Source organism: Monodon monoceros, unplaced genomic scaffold, assembly GCF_005190385.1.
Source record: "Monodon monoceros isolate NGI ecotype Baffin Bay Population unplaced genomic scaffold, NGI_Narwhal_1 Super_Scaffold_22, whole genome shotgun sequence".
Classification (NCBI taxonomy): Eukaryota; Metazoa; Chordata; class Mammalia; order Artiodactyla; family Monodontidae; genus Monodon; species Monodon monoceros.
The window spans coordinates 96,376,038-96,396,046 of NW_021703779.1; the positions used below are offsets into that span (position 1 = coordinate 96,376,038).

The 20,009-nt window shown below is 35.5% G+C and overlaps 1 pseudogene; it reads left to right on the forward strand.

Annotated features, from left to right (window-relative positions):
- The window catches only part of LOC114905864, a 35,933-nt pseudogene extending 22,985 nt beyond the window's left edge, over nucleotides 1-12,948 (forward strand).
- The last annotated feature ends 7,061 nt before the right edge of the window (nucleotides 12,949-20,009 follow it).

Genomic DNA, 20,009 nt, shown 5'->3' on the forward strand with positions numbered 1-20,009 from the left:
AACTCCAAAAATGAATTTTCAAGTTGTGATTATGAAACAATCTTATAAATAAATAGCTGCAGCTCAATGAAATTGGGAGGCACGTATCTTCAGCATAATTCAATTAGTTGCTATGTCTTTTGTCACACTTCCTTATTTTTAATAAATTAGTTTAAAATAGAAATATTTTCATACATTTCTTGATTGCTCTTTCATTTCAAAATAAGGATGGAATGGAACCAGAAAAAAAAATCATCTAAAAAATATTCATTCAGGGCTTCCCTGGTGGCGCAGTGGTTGAGAGTCCGCCTGCCCATGCAGGAGACACGGGTTCATGCCCTGGTCCGGGAAGATCCCACCTGCCGCAGAGCGGCTGGGCCCGTGAGCCATGGCCGCTGAGCCTGCGCGTCCGGAGCCTGTGCTCCGCAACGGGAGAGGCCACAACAGTGAGAGGCCCACATACGGCAAAAAAAAAAAAAAAAAAAATTCATTCATGTGATATTTTATGTTTTTAAAGACCATTGATGTTTTAGGGTATTTACCTAAATTACCCTTCATTTTTAATTGTTTAAATCCTTATTTGCTGGCAATCAATAGCAGGTTACATGCACAAAACCTGTGATGATAAGAATATGGGCAAAACTTTTCTGCTTTATAAATAATTCATGCAAATTCAGCAATGCAGCCTGAAAATGCATTTTTATAAACTACATGTAATATGGAAAGTATTTAGTGATATTAACAAGTAACCAATTTTAATGAATAGAAGAAATCTGTTTTAATGTGATAAGTCTACTTCCCTTAGGATACAGTTTGTCTAGAGCAGGCATGAATATGTTTTTATACATCATGATCCACCTAATCAAATTCTTCAGGGGAGGTAATTATTTTATTTCATTTTCATATTTTTAGAGTTCATAATTTCCATGAAAAAAACCTGATTATTGATAACTATAGCTTAGAACTCCTGAAGAATAAGCTAAAAGCTTGTTCTTTTCTTTTGATGCCTTCTTTAAAACTATTGACCCTTGTCAATTAATTGATGATTTGGGAAGCAGTCAATCATGCTCTGAACATCTAATGCATCTAGGCTAAAAACCAAGGTACCTCGGCTTAAAATCTCTTGGTTACTACTGGCAAAGCCCTGGATTTCTTCATCTTTGAATTTCTAGTATGTAGATCAGTATACAGTAGTTTCTCATTAAATGTTACTGACTGAATTAATTAGTTCCTTTCAGCAGGCATTTATAGGGCACCTGTTATTCCGCCTTCTGTCTCCAAACTCCTACTATACTTCTTGTTTGTACTGTTTTATCAGTACTATTTTAATACATACCCTGTCTTATGATTGTTTCCCTAGATAGTTTAGGACTTTATTTTATTCATATGTAGTTTATCAACAGAATTAAATTACATGTTCCTTGTAGGTAGGAATCAGGTCACTCATTTCATTTGACTCTTTCATAAAGCCAGCACGTAAACACACAATAAATATTTTGCTGGTTAATTTGAACAGTATGAGAGAACATGAAAAAAATGCTGCCATATTCCCTTATACCACTCAACGAACTATTCCACAAAGTAACACGTATTTTAAGGGAAATGAGAGTATATATGTGTTATAAAGTAAAAATAATTTTTACTCCAGAATGTCAGCTAGGAATGCTGAAAACCAAACTTGCATAAAATAATTTGTTTAGAAGAACAAATCAGTGCTGGGGGAAGTCTTCTATTTTTTATTTTGTAGAATATACTCGTTTCTTAAATTTTGAGTTAGGCTTTTATTTGAAATTGAGTTATCAATTATATTTATTGCCTAATTTCTTATTTCATGGATAATATCTTGGTCTTCTGTGCCTATTTACTTTCCAACTAAGACTAGACTGCAATATGTGTGTACTTCATTGTTTTATTTTTATGATCTAATGTTTCCTTTGTTTACCAAAGAGGTTTAAATAATATGAAAATAATGTATTCAGTATACAGAGTTTTTCTGTGCATATCTTAATTACCCAATGCCAAGACTAGAGATTCAAAGAATAGGTTTTGTACATTTAAACCTAGTAGGTTTATGAGTATGACTTCATAGCATCTATAATCTCCTAGGATACCTAGCATGAGACTCAGTAACAGCAGCAGATAAGATATACTTAATTTTTTCATTCTTCTCAAATCAATCAGTATTCAACACTTACCAAGGAATCTATCTATAAAAAACTATATCTCACATATCTATCCATATTCTGCTGTCCTTTTGGCTTCCAGTACTCTCAAATCCCTAAGCTGTTTAGGGACCACTATTGTAATGCCCAACTGTGTGTTTTTCTTAACTTTTACTTAAATCTCCCAAGCAAACACACACATCGATCAAGTCTTACTTTCCCTAGGTCTCATTCTTTTTTAACGTTCAATTTGCCAGTTAATCTACAATGCTATAGTAGTCAGCTTGCCAGCCCTTTCAGATAGAATCTTACTGCAAACTAGCCATTTCAAAGTGTTTAAACATATGTAATGAATTTTTATGTATTGTACAGCCAATATGTTGCTTCATTCTATATTGATTTTTCTTTATCAGCAATTATCTTCCTCTTTGGGGCTAAAATAAATGCTGAAATAAAAGAGTGGCAGAATTTTTCAATATTATCTGGGAATACGAGATGAAGAGATTGGCTTTTTGAAATAACAAGGCATTTTAATACCTCACTTAGTACTTCTTAATTTCATATTTATCACACTCATGATACAGAATGTTGACAAGTACATAGAATTATTGAATATTTTGCTTAATTTTGTTTACATAGGTGTGAATATTATGAAGTTACATCTTTCTTTTTTTAACATCTTTATTGGAGTATAATTGCTTTACAATGGTGTATTAGTTTCTGTTTTATAACACAGTGAATCAGTTATACATATACATATATCCCCATATCTCCTCCCTCTTGTGTCTCCATCCCACACTCCCTATCCCACACCTCTAGGTGATCAGAAACTGCAGAGCTGATCTCCCTGTGCTATGCGGCTGCTTCCCACTAGCTATCTACTTTACATTTGGTAGTATATATAAATCCACGCCACTCTCTCACTTTGTCCCAGCTTACCCTTCCCCCTCCCCGTGTCGTCAAGTCCATTCTCTACCGCTCCGTCTTTATTCCTGTCGTGCACCTAGGTGCTTCAGAACCTTTTTTTTTTTTTTAGATTCCGTATATATGTGTTACCATACGGCATTTGTTTTTCTCTTTCTGACTTACTTCACTCTGTATGACAGACTCTCTAGGCCCATCCACCTCACTACAAATAACTCAATTTCGTTCCTTTTTATGGCTGAGTAATATTCCATTGTATATACGTGCCACATCTTCTTTATCCATTCATCTGTCGATAGACACTTAGGTTGCTTCCATGTCCTGGCTATTGTAAATAGAGCTGCAATGAACACTGTAGTACATGACTCTTATTGAATTATGGTTTTCTCAGAGTATATGCCCAGTAGTGGGATTGCTGGGTCATATGGTAGTTCTATTTTTAGCTTTTTAAGGAACCTCCCTGCTGTCCTCGGTAGTGGCTGTATCAAATTACATTCCCACCAACAGTGCAAGAGAGTTCCCTTTTCTCCACACCCGCTCCAGCATTTATTGTTTGTAGAGTTTTTGATGATGGCCATTCTGACTGGTGTGAGGTGATACCTCATTGTAGTTTTGATTTGCATTTCTCTAATGATTAGTGATGTTGAGCATTCTTTCATGTGTTTGTTGGCAATCTGTGTATCTTCTTTGGAGAAATGTCTATTTAAGTCTTCTGCCCATTTTTGGATTGGGTTTTTTGTTTTTTTGATATTGAGCTGCACGAGCTGCTTGTAAATTGTGGAGATTAATGCTTTGTCAGTTGCTTCATTTGCAAATATTTTCTCTCATTCTGAGGGTTGTCTTTTCATCTTGTTTATGGTTTCCTTTGCTGTGCAAAAGCTTTTAAGTTTCATTAGGTCGAATTTGTTTATCCTTGTTTTTATTTCCATTTCTCTGGGAGGTGAGTCAAAAAGGATCTTGCTGTGATTTATGTCATAGAGTGTTCTGCCTAGGTTTTCTTCTAAGAGTTTTACAGTGTCTGGCCTTACATTTTGGGCTTTAATCCATTTTGAGTTTATTTTTGTGTATGGTGTTAGGGAGTGTTCTAATTTCATTCTTTTACATGTAGCTCTCCAGTTTTCCAAGCATGACTTATTGAAGATGCTGTATTTTCTCCATTGTATATTCTTGCCTCCTTTATCAAAAATAAGGTGACCATATGTGCGTGAGTTTGTCTCTGGGCTTTCTATCTATTCCATTGATCTATATTTCTGTTTTTGTGCCAGTATCATAGTGTCTTGATTACTGTAGGTTTGTAGTATAGTCTGAAGTCAGGGAGCCTGATTCCTCCAGCTCCGCTTTTCTTTCTCAAGATTGTTTTGGCTATTCGGGGCCTTTTATGTTTCCATAAAAGCAGTGAAATTTATTTTTCTAGTTCTGTGAAAAATGCCAGTGGTAGTTTGATAGGGATTGCATTAAATCTGTAGATTGCTTTGGGTAGTAGAGTCATTTTCACAATGTTGATTCTTCCAATCCAGGAACATAGTATATCTATCCATCTGTTTGTATCATCTTTAATTTCTTTCATCAGTGTCTTACAGTTTTCTGCATACAGGTCTTTTGTCTCCTTGGGTAGGTTTATTCCTAGGTATTTTATTCTTTTTGTTGCAATGGTAAATGGGAGTGTTTCCAGAATTTCTCTTTCAGATTTTTCATCGTTAGTGTAGAGGAATGCAAGAGATTTCTGTGCATTCATTTTGTATCCTGCTACTTTACCAAATTCATTGATTAGCTCTAGTAGTTTTCTGGTACCATCTTTAGGATTCTCTATGTATACTATCATGTCACCTGCAAACAGTGACAGCTTTACTTTTTCTTTTCCAATTTGGATTCCTTTAATTTCTTTTTCTTCTCTGATTGCTGTGCCTAAAACGTCCAAAACTATGTTGAATAACAGTGGTGAGCGTGGACAACCTTGTCTTGTTCCTGATCTTAGTGGAAATGGTTTCAGTTTCTCACCATTGAGAACGATGTTGGCTGTGGGTTTGTCATATATGGCCTTTATTATGTTGAGGAAAGTTCCCTCTATGCCTACTTTCTGCAGGGCTGTTATCATAAATGGGTGTTGAATTTGCTGAAAGCTTTTTCTGCATCTATTGAGATGATCATATGGTTTTTCTCCTTCAATTTGTTAATATGGTGTATCACATTGATTGATTGGTGTATATTGAAGAATCCTTGCATGCCTGGGATAAACTCCACTTGATTATGGTATATGATCCTTTTTTTTTTTTCATGGACCCAGTAAGATATTACAACTAGTTCAGACAAGAACTCAACATACCACCTTCACAGTCAGATAGGGATGCTGAAATAAATTTGCAAATGTATGCAAAACTGGGCAATATTCATAGGTTTACAATTACTTGCATTTTACTAGATACAATTTGTATTTCTATGGACAGAAATTGTTTGCATTACTATCAGTTTTCTGCAACTTCTACCTCTAAAGAATTGTGAGATAGTCTTGTCAAGGACAAAGGTGGAGGGACTTCCCTGGTGGTCCAGTGGTTAAGGACTTCTCGCTTCCACCACAGCAGGCATGGGTTCCATCCCTGGCTGGGGGAACTAAGATCTCACATGCCGTGCAGCTCGGCCCCCCAGAAAAAGAAAAAAAAAAGGACAAGGTGGAGATAACCCAGTTGAAACCATGCACCTCGGACTGGGACTCAAACACAGCCAAAACTCAGATTGGGACTTGAACCCACGTGGCTAGGACTTGAACCTGGCCAAAACCTGGATTGTGACTTGAACCCATGAGGCTGGGACTTAGACCTGGCCAAAACCCACAGTCTTCCAACTGAGATCACACACCTGGTTTCAGAACTTAATGAAGCTCAGGTTCTTGATGTCACATCGCAGAAAGAATTCAGTGAGAGACAAAGTGATAGATAAGTAGATTTATTTAGAGAGAAACACACTCCACAGACAGAGTGTGGGCCATCTCAGAAGGTGAGAAAGGCCAGTGTACGGTCCTCTTAATGTGCTGTTGGATTCAATTTGCTAGTATTTTGTTGAGGATTTTTGCATCTATGTTCATCAGTGATATTGGCCTGTAGTTTTCTTTCCTTCTGACATCTTTGTCTGGTTTTGGTATCAGGGTGATGGTGGCCTCGTAGAATGAGCTTGGAGTGTTCTTCCCTCTGCTATATTTTGGAAGAGTTTGAGAAGGATAGGTGTTAGCTCTTCTCTAAATGTTTGATAGAATTCGCCTGTGAAGCCATCTGGTCCTGGGCTTTTGTTTGCTGGAAGATTTTTAATCAGAGTCTCAAATTCAGTGCTTGTGATTGGTCTGTTTATATTTTCTATTTCTTCCTGGTTCAGTCTTGGAAGGTTGTGCTTTTCTAAGAATTTGTCCATTTCTTCCAGGTTGTCCATTTTATTGGCATATAGTTGCTTGTAGTAATCTCTCATGATCCTTTGTATTTCTGCAGTGTCAGTTGTTACTTCTCATTTTTCATATCTAATTCTATTGATTTGAGTTTTCCCCCTTTTTTTCTTGATAAGTCTGGCTAATGGTTTATCAATTTTGTTTATCTTCTCAAAGAACCAGCTTTTAGTTTTATTCCTCTTTGCCACTCTTTCCTTCATTTCTTTTTCATTAATTTCTGGTCTGATATTTATGGTTTCTTTCCTTCTGCTAACGTTGGAGGTTTTTTGTTCTTTCTCTAATTGCTTTAGGTGCAAGGTTAGGTTGTTCATTTGAGATGTTTGTTTCTTGAGGTAGGATTGTATTGCTATAAACTTCCCTCTTAGAACTGCTTTTGCTGCATCGCCTAGGTTTTGGATCATCGTGTTTTCATTGTCATTTGTTTCTAGGTATTTTTTGATTTCCTCTTTGATTTCTTCAGTGATCTCTTGGTTATTTAGTAGCATATCGTTTAGTCTCCATGTGCTTGTATTTTTTACAGTTTTCTTTCCTGTAATTGATATATAGTCTCATAGCATTGTGGTCAGAAAAGATGCTTGATACAATTTCAATTTTCTTAAATTTACCAAGGCTTGACTTGTGACCCATGATATGATCTATCTTGCAGAATGTTCCATGAGCACTTGAGATGAAAGTGTATTCTGTTGTTTTGGATGGCATGTACTATAAATATCAATTAAGTCCATCTTGTTTACTGTATCATTTAAAGCTTGTGTTTCCTTATTTATTTTCAATTTGGATGATCTGTCCATTGGTAAAAGTGGGATGTTAAAGTCCCCTACTATGATTGTGTTACTCTCAATTTCCTCATTTATGGCTGTTAGCATTTGCCTTATGTATTGAGGTGCTCCTATGTTGGGTGAATAAATATTTACAATTGTTATATCTTCTTCTTGGATTGATCCCTTGATCATTATGTAGTGTCCTTCTTTGTCTCTTGTAATAGTCTTTATTTTAAAGTCTATTTTGTCTGATGTGAGAATTGCTACTCCAGCTTTCTTTTGATTTCCATTTGCATGGAATGTCTTTTTCCATCCCTTCACTTTCAGTCTGTATGTGTCCCTAGGTGTGAAGTGGGTCTCTTGTAGATAGCATATATACGGGTCTTGTTTTTGTATCCATTCAACCAGTCTATGTCTTTTGGTTGGAGCATTTAATCCATTTACATTTAAGGTAATTATCAATATGTATGTTCCTATTATCATTTTCTTAATTGTTTTGGGTTTGTTATTGTAGGTCTTTTCCTTCTCTTGTGTTTCCTGCCTAGAGGAGTTCCTTTAGCATTTGTCGTAAAGCTGTTTTGGTGGTGCTGAATTCTCTTAGCTTTTGCTTGTCTGTAAAGGTTTAATTTCTCTGTCGAATCTGAATGAGATCCTTGCTGGATTGCATAATCTTGGTTGTAGGTTTCATCCTTTCATCACTTTAAATATGTCCTGCCACTCCCTTCTGGCTTGCAGAGTTTCTGCTGAAAGATCAACTCTTAACCTTATGGGGAATCCCTTTTATGTTATTTGTTGTTTTTCCCTTGCTGCTTTTAATATTTTTTCTTATATTTAATTTTTGATAGTTTGATTAATATGTGTCTTGGCATGTTTCTCCTTGGATTTATCCTGAATGGGACTCTGCACTTCCTGGACTTGATTAACTATTTCCTTTCCCATATTAGGGAACTTTTCAACTATAATCTCTTCAAAGATTTTCTCAGATGCTTTCTTTTTCTCTTCTTCTTCTGAGACCCCTATAATTCGAATGTTGGTGCATTTTGTGTTGTCCCAGAGGTCTCTAAGACTGTCCTCAATTCGTTTCATTTTTTTTCCTTTATTCTGCTTGGCAGTAGTTATTTCCACCACTTTATATTCCAGGTCACTTATCCGTTCTTCTGCCTCATTTATTCTGCTATTGATTCCTTCTAGAGAATTTTTAATTTCAGTTATTTTTCTGTTCATCATTGTTTGTATGGTCTTTAGTTCTTCTAGGTCCTTGTTAAACATTTCTTGTATTTTCTCCATTCTATTTCCAAGAATTTGGATCATCTTTACCATCATTACTCTGTTTTTCAGGTAAACTGCCTATTTCCTCTTCATTTGTTTGGTCTGGTGGGTTTTTACCTCGCTCCTTCATCTGCTGTGTGTTTCTTTGTCTTCTCATTTTGCTTAACTTATTGTGTTTGGGGTCTCCTTTTTGCAGGCTGCAGGTTCGTGTTCCCATTGTTTTTGGTGTCTGCCCCCAATGGCTAAGGTTGTTTCAGTGGGTTGTGTAGGCTTCCTGGTGGAGGGCACTAGTGCCTGTGTTCTGGTGGATGAGACTGGATCTTGTCTCTCTGGTGGGCAGGTCCACGTCTGGGGGTGTGTTTTGGGGTGTCTCTGACCTTATTATGATTTTAGGCAGCCTCTCTGCTAATGGGTGGGGTTGTGTTCCTGTCTTGCTAGCTGTTTGGCATAGGGTGGCCTGCACGGTAGCTTGCTGGTCATTGAGTGGACCAACTGTGAGTAGTAGTAACTCACCTAGTCTATTAAATAATAGACTAGGTGAAAATCTTGCCAGTAGGATATCACCTCTTATTCTTTTTGAAATTGCCAACAAAAATTGTCAACAAATCAGACACTATATTTTGTTTTGGGAATAAGTGAGGAATCACATGGATTTAGGGAGAAAAATCAACCTAAAATAAAATGTGTACAATAGTATCGCCTTTTATTGTAAAGTACTTGCATAAGTAACAGGAACATCATGATGCCTAATGTAAATGTCCGAAGTATAAGAGGGGCTACTCACATGAAAAAGTACTATGAATTTTCACACGACACATTCAGACCATAGCAGATACGTAGTTGCATTCCGTGTGAAGCTTTGAGTGAAAATATGACAAGAGGATCAAAAACAACTGAAATCTATGCTTGCAATTTTCATCCAAATCTCTCAGATGAGTCAACAAAAACTAAACACACATTTTAAAAAAATCATTTCCATCTCCTTGTAGTTTTTGTTTTGCTTGTGCTTTTGGTGAATTGGTTTTATATGATGCTAAGATCTCTGAAACAGCAAGGCTATCTTCCAAATTTAACCACCACCAAGTGAGGGAAAAGTGTTTCTAACAAACCTGTGTTTGCTTTTAATTATTTATTTACTAGGTTGGCCTTTCTTCAGAAGATAAACAGGAAGACAATGAGTCAACTTACCTTGAATGTATTTTTATCAGTTGAGCCAGAAGGATAGGTTGAATCTTTGTCTCAGCAGGTAGGACTCTCTAGGAAGAAGAATCACATGAGATCAGGAGGGGACAAGGCAGGCAATTTACTAAGGTCCTAATTAGTAACCAACCAGGAAAATCTCTGATTAGGCACATTATGAATACTGACAGCAGTTAAGGTCCAGGCATACAGGAAGTTTGTCAAAAGACCAAACCTATGCATCAGGTAGACATCCCAGAAATTAGGCAAATCATGAGATCGGTGGAGACTAGACAGATATATCTCTTCCCCTCTGACATACACCTGTATGGCTGCCACTGGCTGTGAAAGTCATCTCAATTTACCCAAGTACTTCAAGCTGATTTGTAGCTTAAGGTGAAGTTTTCCACAGTGCTGAAAAGTGTTCTGTTTCCTCTTGCTGATTTTCATGTAAATTTGTGGTTTCATTTTTAAACAGACTTATTGAGATATAATTTAAATATTTGCTCAGTTTTTGATATGCCTTTCTTCTTGGCACATATACCCTGTAAGAAACTAAAGGTCCCTTTCTTTTTTTAGTATCCATGACACATTATTTTCTCCTTTCCTTAAGAGAGATTTTTCTACTTAAAATGTATTCTTTATCTATCTGATGTAACAGTTGTCATTTTTCCATCCCTATCATTTATAACCTAATTATTTCTTGGACTAAAACCTGTTTATAAGGAGATATGTTTGCCTATTTCATGCTGCTGACAAAAGATTCATAGTGATAGTAGGCAAAGCAACATGTTCAGTTATCAATTAAATATACTAAGGCAGGGGAAACATTAGATATAAGATCTAATGACCTAGAGGCTAAGCAGCAGATTGAAAACACAAGCTACAGTTGTGAGTATTGAGCTCAATTCTGTTCTGAGCTTGCTCTCTTTGCTTCAGCTCTCTCTGCAGAAATGGAGTAAGTCATGCTAACCAACCTTCAAATATAGTTGTGAGGAATGTTGCTAAAAATAATAAAATGTAATAGTCACTAACATAATTTTCTAGAGAAATTGAAATGAAAAGCAAACTGAGTATCTAAGAAATAGTTTTTCTAAAGTTTATTCAGAGAACAACCTTTCTAACAATCATCTTATTTCTCTTTACAATTATCTAGTTTTACCATATTAGTGTTACCAAGGTGCCATATTATGTAGGATGAGTCGAAAACTTGAATTCTGAGCAAAAATTTCATTTTAGGTTTTGTAATAACATGAGGTAATTCAAGATATGAGATTTGTGTTTGGTTATTTACATCAATATTGAACACACTGTGTTTCTTTTTCCTTCTAGTAGACGTGATTTTTAAGGTCATTTACATTAGAGCTTTATTTTTCCTAACACATACACATAACTATTATTATTTTTTAAGTATAATCCATTGTACAGCCAAATTTTAAAATGTTCTGAAGGAGTTTGATAATACCTTAAGTTCAATGAATAGCAATACTGGATACTATTGGATACCAAATGCATTGGGTAAATTATTTGTCATAGAGCTTTATTTTTAAAGTACAGTTTATATTTCAGAAAATGCACAGTAACTAAATTACTTCCCTACACTTTTCCTGAATAATCTTTTACTGTATTCTGGTTTTTTGGTTGTTGTTTTTTGTTTGTTTTTTACTTAAAATGTTACTTAGTAACTGAAGCAGTAATGTAAATAATAGAGCTCCCTTACAACATCCTTGCATTATATGTTCATTTTCTGCTCGGATTTATAGTATTCTATATAGTCTGTGGATTATCAGAATCATTGAACTCTTTTTTTAGTCATACTTCATTAATTCAGAATGGACATAAATTGAGGATGACTAAGTAAAAAACAAAAGAAAAGTATGGGGTTTAGGAAATACTCTAAATTCCTTCAGAAACAATAATGTTGTTCACTAGAAACTCCAGGGATTTTTTCCCTTGAAAACATTTTTTTTGCATCATGCAAGATTTCTTAGCAATGTGACGGTCACATTATATCAGAACAGACAAGTGAGATGATGGGGCACTGTTAATTTGATCTTGAGCAATTATTTCAAACATTCTATAGTATTCAATGATATCTATTATTAAAATAGGTTACAGCAAGACCTTTGCTAGTTACTTCAATCATTACTTGTTATCACTATATAATTATGAAAATAATTTAATAGTTTTACATTTTTATAATTCATGGTATCATTGAACTATTAATCATTTGTTTCTTGAGTTTTAAGCGAACTCTGGGCTCTACTAAATAGAGGAAAACAATGTCACATTGTGGGGAGCTTAATATATTCAAACCTGTAAGCAACAATTCTATTACACTTATGTTCTTTTTGGTTTTGTGAATCTATTGTATGTTTTTGATTTGTAGTTGTAAGCAACAATTCTAAATAGTAGATTATGAGCTAATCTGAAAATAATACTATCATTTATAGAATCTGTTGCTTTTTAACAATAAAAGATCCCTAGAGAACAACAATAAAGTATTGCTTACAGCAGTGCATTCAGCCGTCCCCCGGATCTGTCTTTTGCTTCAATGGTGTTTGGACAGAACAGACCCAGGGACGCCCCTTGCTCCAGCCTCAACCATCCTCCAACCCTTTTTTCCAGTCGCAGCTTTTGGAAACAGCCACTCAGCCATCCTCAGCTTTTGGGACCAGCCAACACCATTTTTTGAGCTTAACTCCTTATTACTGATCAGCCACGAGCTCCCAGATTCCTCAGAATTATTCCGCTGAGGTGGAGGCCGCCGCCAACCTCCTGGTCAACCTGCATCTGGGTCCTCCTACACCTACTTCTCTCTGGGCTTCTATTTCCACCGCGAGGATGTGGCTCGGGACGGCATGGGCCACTTTTTCTGCGAATTGTCCAAGGAGAGGCATGAGGATACTGACAGTCTCTTGAAGATGCAAAACCAGTGCCACGACACTACCTTCTTTCAGGACGTGCAGAAGCCGTCCCAAGATGAGTGGGGTAAAACCCAGGACGCTATGGAAGCCGCCATTCTCATGGAGAAGAGCCTGAGCCAGGCCCTTGCGGGCCCGCAAGCCCTGAGTTCTGCCCGCAGACACGCACCCCTGTGACTTCCTGGAGAGCCGCTTCCTGCAGGAGCAGTTGAAACCCATCAAGCAGATGGCGACCACCCGACTAACCTCCACAGGCTGGCTGGTCCCAGGCTGGGCTCGGCCAGTATCTCTTTGAAAGGCTCACCCTCAAGCATAACTAGGAGCCTCCAGAGCCCAGAGGCCTTTGAGGAGCCACCCTGGTGTCAGGGCTTCTGCCTGAAGCCCGTCTCTGCAGCCACTAGGCAGCTTTTTAACCGCCCTGGGGCCCTCTCCCAAGCCTTGGACCAAATGGAAACAATAAAGCTTTTTGCAGCAAAAAAAAACCCCAATTATTTACACATGACTTTAATTCTGCTCTCTGTGAAAGGATACTTGGTTTCTGTCTTTGTTTTCCTGAGACCTTGAGAATAAGACAAGTAAATTTTGGAGAAGAGTATTTCTTTAGTTGTGTCTCATTTTTTTTTTTAGTATTAGTTACTGAACCTATTTGTAAGCTGGCATAAACAATTGAATTATTGAATTAATCTAAAAGGAGCAAAGATCAGGCATCTATGTTAGGAAGCTAACTTATTTTTTTACTCCTCAATCCAACACTCAAAGCTTACTCTTTCCTTCCAGTGTCCTATAAAAGATATATTGATACTATAAAATATATACTGACTTGTATTTTGAGGAGTCTAAACTAAATGAAAATAGGGCTAATTTGGACTTTGGAAACCTTATGAGAATATTTATGTTATTTATTATATGTTGAGGCAACTGAAGGTGAAACTGGAGCTGTGGAACTAGATGGCATTGAAGTCAAATGCAGCATTAATTTCTAGGAAGCCAAGTAACCAAATTGGACCCAATTAGCTTTTCTCAGTGTTGTGACCACAGACTGCACACAGGCTCTCTTCCAAATGTGTGTCACAGACCCAAGGCAGCTATGGAAGGACTCAGACTGTGTGTCCTGATTATGAGCCAGACACATGACCTTTACTGATAGGCAATGACATATTATGGGGTGTTTAAACATTTCTAGAAATACACAAACTTTTAAAATGTTTGCATTCCAATAATTTTAGCTAAATTCATTTACATACTTTCTTCTTATATATGGAAAAATTTACTTTCCTCTAGTAAAACATATCACCTATATCTGCCCATGTCTTGGAAGAAAGAGGACATACTAAAACTTCTGCTTCACTGATACTGAAGAGCAATATATGCATATATCCACAATACAAACATACATTAGATTTACTAAACATAGTAAATAATGAAAGGGTTTTAATATCAACATAATAGACTCTCAATGACAAGTCCTATGATTTTTTTCCTTCTCAGTACTTTTTCCTTTGTACAAGATATTGCCTTATGTTTCCAGAATGAGACTGATAATGGGTTTATCCTCCTAAAATAGATGCCTGATCTATGCTCCTTTTAGAGTAAAATAAATTCTCTTAGGAAGAGCCTTACACAATAGGTTTGAAGTTACTTTGTGAACACGTTTTGAGAATACATGAAGTTAATTACTAATCATCTAATTCAAAATGACAGGTACTCTGATTTACTTTTACACCTCACCCACACATTTTTTAAAATTTTTAAAAATTTTTATTTAGCTCTCAGAAATTCTGTGAGGGAATCCATCCCCTGAAGGACCAAAGTTCTATAATTACTTAAAAGATGTGTATTTATAGCTAGATTTAAATTTAAGATAGGTGGGTGCAGAAAAGGCATAGATAGGAGTAAAAGTAGGTTTTATAGCATGTGCCCCAATAAGTAAATTCCACTCCATACACTTCCTTCTTGCAAATACTCTAAATCCAGTGTCATTCTACTGTGTAGGTGCAAAGTGCATATCTCATAACCATTGAAACAGTAATATAATCATAAAAATGAGTACCAGGAATGATTTTTCTTTGCCTATAATATTTCATAAAGATGCTCTTATAACCCTTCTGCTTGGGAGGATCTAAAATTCAAAATGGAAGGGAGATTATACAGTCACAATAGTTCTTTGGAATCATTTAGCTATTTCAAGTAAAGTTACATATTTAAGACCAAAAATTAACTTCTACTTCAATAAAACATATACATATATTTTCTATAGTTCAGGCTATTTTCTAAACCAAGTAATTTTTGAAGGGTAGTGGTACTGCTGATGTACAGGGCATGAAGAGATATTTTCTTTCAAATGACTTAGAGAGTTCAAAAGTAAAGATGCTTGTGTTATGCTTGCGTTATAGTATATTTTCTATATTTGTGTCAATTTTTGATATATAGAAGAGCCTTTTTGCACTCCATTTCCTTTCAACAGGTCTTTTATTTTATAAAGTGCATTTTAATAGGTAAGATGTCACCATAAAAACTGATAAAAAGGATAGCAATCATACGGTGGTTTTAAATCTTTCAAATTAAGCTAAGAATTATATTCACACATAAATAACTTTCTGGTAATAAATTAGAGTTCTCTCAGCATGTGAAATATTACTTTAATTTGATGATCAGGTTGGTATATTAGAGCTCTTTTATGGGAGTAGAAAAACATAAAGCCTAATTCCCTGGTGATTTATGTAATAGTGCCCAAGCCATTACTAAGCCCACTTTGTCTATTAATTAGAATTTTGGTGATCAGATGAATTATGAGTCATTTAATTGAGTATAATCATCATCAGGTAAGCCAGTATGAGCCATGCCATTGAACAAATTAAGCTTACTAAGAATACCGATTTCAAACTAATATAATATTGCAAGTCAACTAGACTTCAATTTTAAAAAACCGCTGGTTTCAACTCTTCCCGTTCAGTACTTGCCAAACAAGATTATATCTTTTCTCTTTAAAGTTTTCTTTGCAGAGAAAAACTAAATGGTGACCTTGGCATAACAATAATTGGTTATTTCCAGACTCTCCTAACCTAAAGATGAATTAGTTGAACCTCTGAGCTACAAAGTTTTCCATGCAACTTTCATTTCTTCTCTGCGTACTGGGAACTAAGTCAAACAGTTTTTTAAAGAGACTTTTAGTTAGAATTTACTTTTGAGTAGTACTTTTGAAAAGATATAGTTAACTATTTTATTGATGAATACATACATTTCTACCCTTTAAGCAATGAGTTGAAAGAATACTTTTGTGCAATAAACTAGGAGTGTTGTGCACTGATAACAGCTCACATTCATTGAACATTTACTGTAAGCTCAGAATCATTCTAAGAGTATTACATGCATTTTTCACTATCTCTTCCAACAACCTTTTATGATAAGTTTTGCTACTCTTTTAAAGATAAGGAAATAATCACATAGAAGTTAAATAACTGGCCCAAGATATACAGCTTGTACACAGCAAAGCTGAGATATCTCCTTTAGCAATTTATGGCATAAAGTTTTCCATTTTTATGCTCAGAAATCATTCTTTTGTGTTTGGTCTTTATTAACTATGTAAATAGCATACTGACCTTTGCCCCAAAGCAGTGCATACTTACCCTGAAATAAGCAGTTAAACAGTTGTACAGTTAAAAGAGAATTGATATTTTTCTTCTCAGCCTAGCATGCAATAACACATCTTATGGTGTTTACTAATCTAACAATGTGGATTCACTGTGTATAATGACTCTGTATTGACCCAAACGGAAATTTATGCAGTATATTAAATTTATCATTAAATATATACATTTGTGGCAGGTCGATGATTAATACCCTTGCAAGCAAACCCACAGACTGTTATGAGTTGGCCATGTGTTTGCTTTTAGGCACTTTGCCTGAATAAAATGTATTCAGGACCAAAATATTCTTCTCTTACACAAAAGTAGTCTGTTTTTTATAATTAATGTATGAGTTTAACTGGAGAACAGACCTGAATAAAGAATAGACTTAAAATGTATTTCTATTTAAAGTTATTGGAAGCAGTCAGAAAGAGAAAAACAAATACCGTATGCTAACACACATATATGGAATCTAAAAAAAATATGCTTCTGATAAACCTAGGGGCAGGACAGGAATAAAGACGCAGAAGTAGAGAATGGACTTGAAGACATGGGGATGGGGAAGGGTAAGCTGGGATGAAGTGAGAGAGTAGCATTGACATATATACACTACCAAACGTGAAATAGATAGTTAGTGGGAAGCAGCCGCATTGCACAGGGAGATCAGCTCGGTGCTTTGTGACCACCTAGAGGGGTGGGATAGGGAGGGTGGGAGGGAGGCACAAGAGGGAGGGGATATGGGGATATATGTATACATATAGCTGATTCACTTTGTTATACAGCAGAAACTAACACAATATTGTAAAGCAATTATACTTCAATAAAGATGTAAAAAAAATAAATAAACTTACTGGATGCATTCAGTGAATTATCTATTCTTGGTTATCTATATATATGCATGGTGGCATACCATGTAAACCATGGACTAGCCTCATCATCAGACTTATGGCCTTTATTTGATATTTTTTGGTCAATGATTTTAATTAGGACATATCCAATATCTTCCACTTTGTGAAACTGTTTCTATACAGTTCTTAACACACCATGGGGGAAATCAAGCTGAAGATTTACATTTAAATATTCATGTATGCCCACTGGTATTCACTGATGGAAAAAATTCTAGAGTGCTTTCTTTACTGAAATTTATGAATGGTTCTTGACAAATAAATTTCATCAATTTCAGATAAATTTAAGTGAAAATCTGGGCTTTCCTGGTGGTGCAGTGGTTGAGAGTCCTCCTGCCAATGCAGGGGACGCGGGTTCGTGCCCCGCTCCGGGAAGATCCCACATACCGCGGAGCAGCTAGGCCCGTGAGCCATGGCCGCTGAGCCTGCGCTTCCGGAGCCTGTGCTCCGCAACGGGAGAGGCCACAACAGTGAAGGGCCCACGTACCGCAAAAAAAAAAAAAAAAAAATATTTAAGTGAAAATCTAATTAAAATGACAAAAGCAATTATATGTAAATACAATTATATGCCTTGTTTTCAGATCCCAGATGCCCAATCACCAAATCACATAAAAATTATTGTTAATCTCAGTAACAAATATTAAAATGAGCATTTTGCTGCATTACTGGTATCTTGCACTTTTTAATCAATAGACTGAAAATTCAGAAGATTCGGGTTTGTAGCATTTAGACTGCTTTGGATTTGACTTTAACTGTTAATTCAGCTATTTTTACATTTCCATCGTGATTGATGTCGTACAACAATATTGTATTTATTTCTGCAGTTGTTAAGCTGATCTATGATGGCTTAGACATTGTCACATTCCATAATGTGTAGATCTTTTGAAATACCATAAAATTTTCAGAATATTTCTTTGATCATTAGAATTATTAAATGCTAGTCATTGACATTATTGACAGGGACCATATTTTTAAGAATTTGGCATGCACAGTATTGGCCTCAGGCGTTACCATTATTCATAGTTGACGGTTCATTGGAAAGTAAAAAAATATTCAGATACTATTACCATCTCTTCTCTAAAAGTACAGACAGTCCTCAACTTACAGTGGTTCAACTTAATGATTTTTTTCAACTTTACTGATGGTGTAAAAGTGGTACAAATTCAGTAGAAACCATACTTCAAATTTTGAATTGTAATCTTTTCCTGGGCTAGCAGAATATAGTATGATATTCTCCCGTGATGCTGGGCAAGCTGCAGCTCCCAGTCAGGCATGTGATCACAAAGGTAAACAACTGATACACTTACAACCAGTCTGTTTTTCACTTTCAGTACAGTAGTCAATAAATTACATGAGATATTCAACACTTTATTATAAAATAGGCTTTGTGTTAGATGATTTTGCCCATCTGTAGGCTAATGTAATTGTTCTGAGCATGTTTAAAGTGGGCTAGGCTAAGCTATGGTTAGGTGTATTAGGTTAGGTGTATTAAATGCATTTTTGACTTACGATATTGTCAACTTACTATGGGTTTGGGCACATAACACCATTGTAAGTTAAGGAAGGTCTGTATAGATAGTTGCATTCACTTGCAACATACTTGAGAATGAGTCTAATATGCACTTGTTATACAGCCTGTTCATAGAAAATGAGCAATGACAGTACCCAAACATTTATCTTTTTCTTTCTAAAGTACAGAAATGAAAATGTCAGGGTTCTGTTAGACATAGGCAAACAAGAAACAAGAAAAAAAAAACTCTTTGGGAGCATTTACCTTTATAAGAGAGAAATGTTAAATCTTAGAAGTAGAGTAACTTGGACTACAGAATTAAATTTATCTGAAATACACTGTAAAATAATATTTCACATCACTTGGATAAAATCACTTAAAAATTTCAATTCCATTTTATATTTTGGATTAAGTAACTTCACGCATAAGCATTTATTTATACAAAATAATTTTTAAAGGAATATGCTAGCTATATGACCTTGGGCAATTTACTTAGCTTTCCTGTAAAATAAGTATTTCTCACCTTTAAAATGGGGATAACAGCTTTGATGCAAAGATTAAATGAAAGAATATAATTACATACATAGTTTTAAGTAGCTACAGCTAATATCTACATTAAGAATATTCACAACATATACAAACAGCCTCAAATTGAGGCGCATACACATATTCTGTGGATTTTCAAATATGACTTTGGAAAAATGGCAGCCAATGTACACATATGTAGTAAAGTTAATAGGCAGAAATTGAGATTATTAGACTGTGTTACAATTTTCTGTTCTTGACTACATTGTTTGGTCAGTGTTTCCTGCCTTAAATTTTCATTATTAAATGAAACATGAACAGCATAGTTATGAAGGAAGGTTATCTTCATTTAACTATAACAAGATTAATATGGATCAGGAGACTTATCTGATTGCACCCTTAAGATCACCAGGATTTAAAGTGCTGCTTCCCCATGCATAATTGGGCTTTAAAAATTCTATGATTCTCCATTAGTGAGCTAGATATTCTCAGGGCAAAAGCTCTTTCCCAGTTGTCAAGTAGACAAACTTGAAAGCTATATTAACTCTTTAGGTTGCCAAAGAACTATAATTGGCCTAAGGTAATAACTCACTGAATCTCACTTTACTGACCTGAATTAATTAGAAATTAACTTCAGTTTGGGGTAAACCTTATATTAAATAGTAAATTCCAAGAAAACAAAAACACTAAGAGATAAATTATTTCACTAAATTATTCAAATTTTTATTTTAAACTTTATTTGTATCTTTATATTCCTATGACTATTTTAATGGATTTGATGGAAAATATATGATTGATAAATTTGACAAATATGA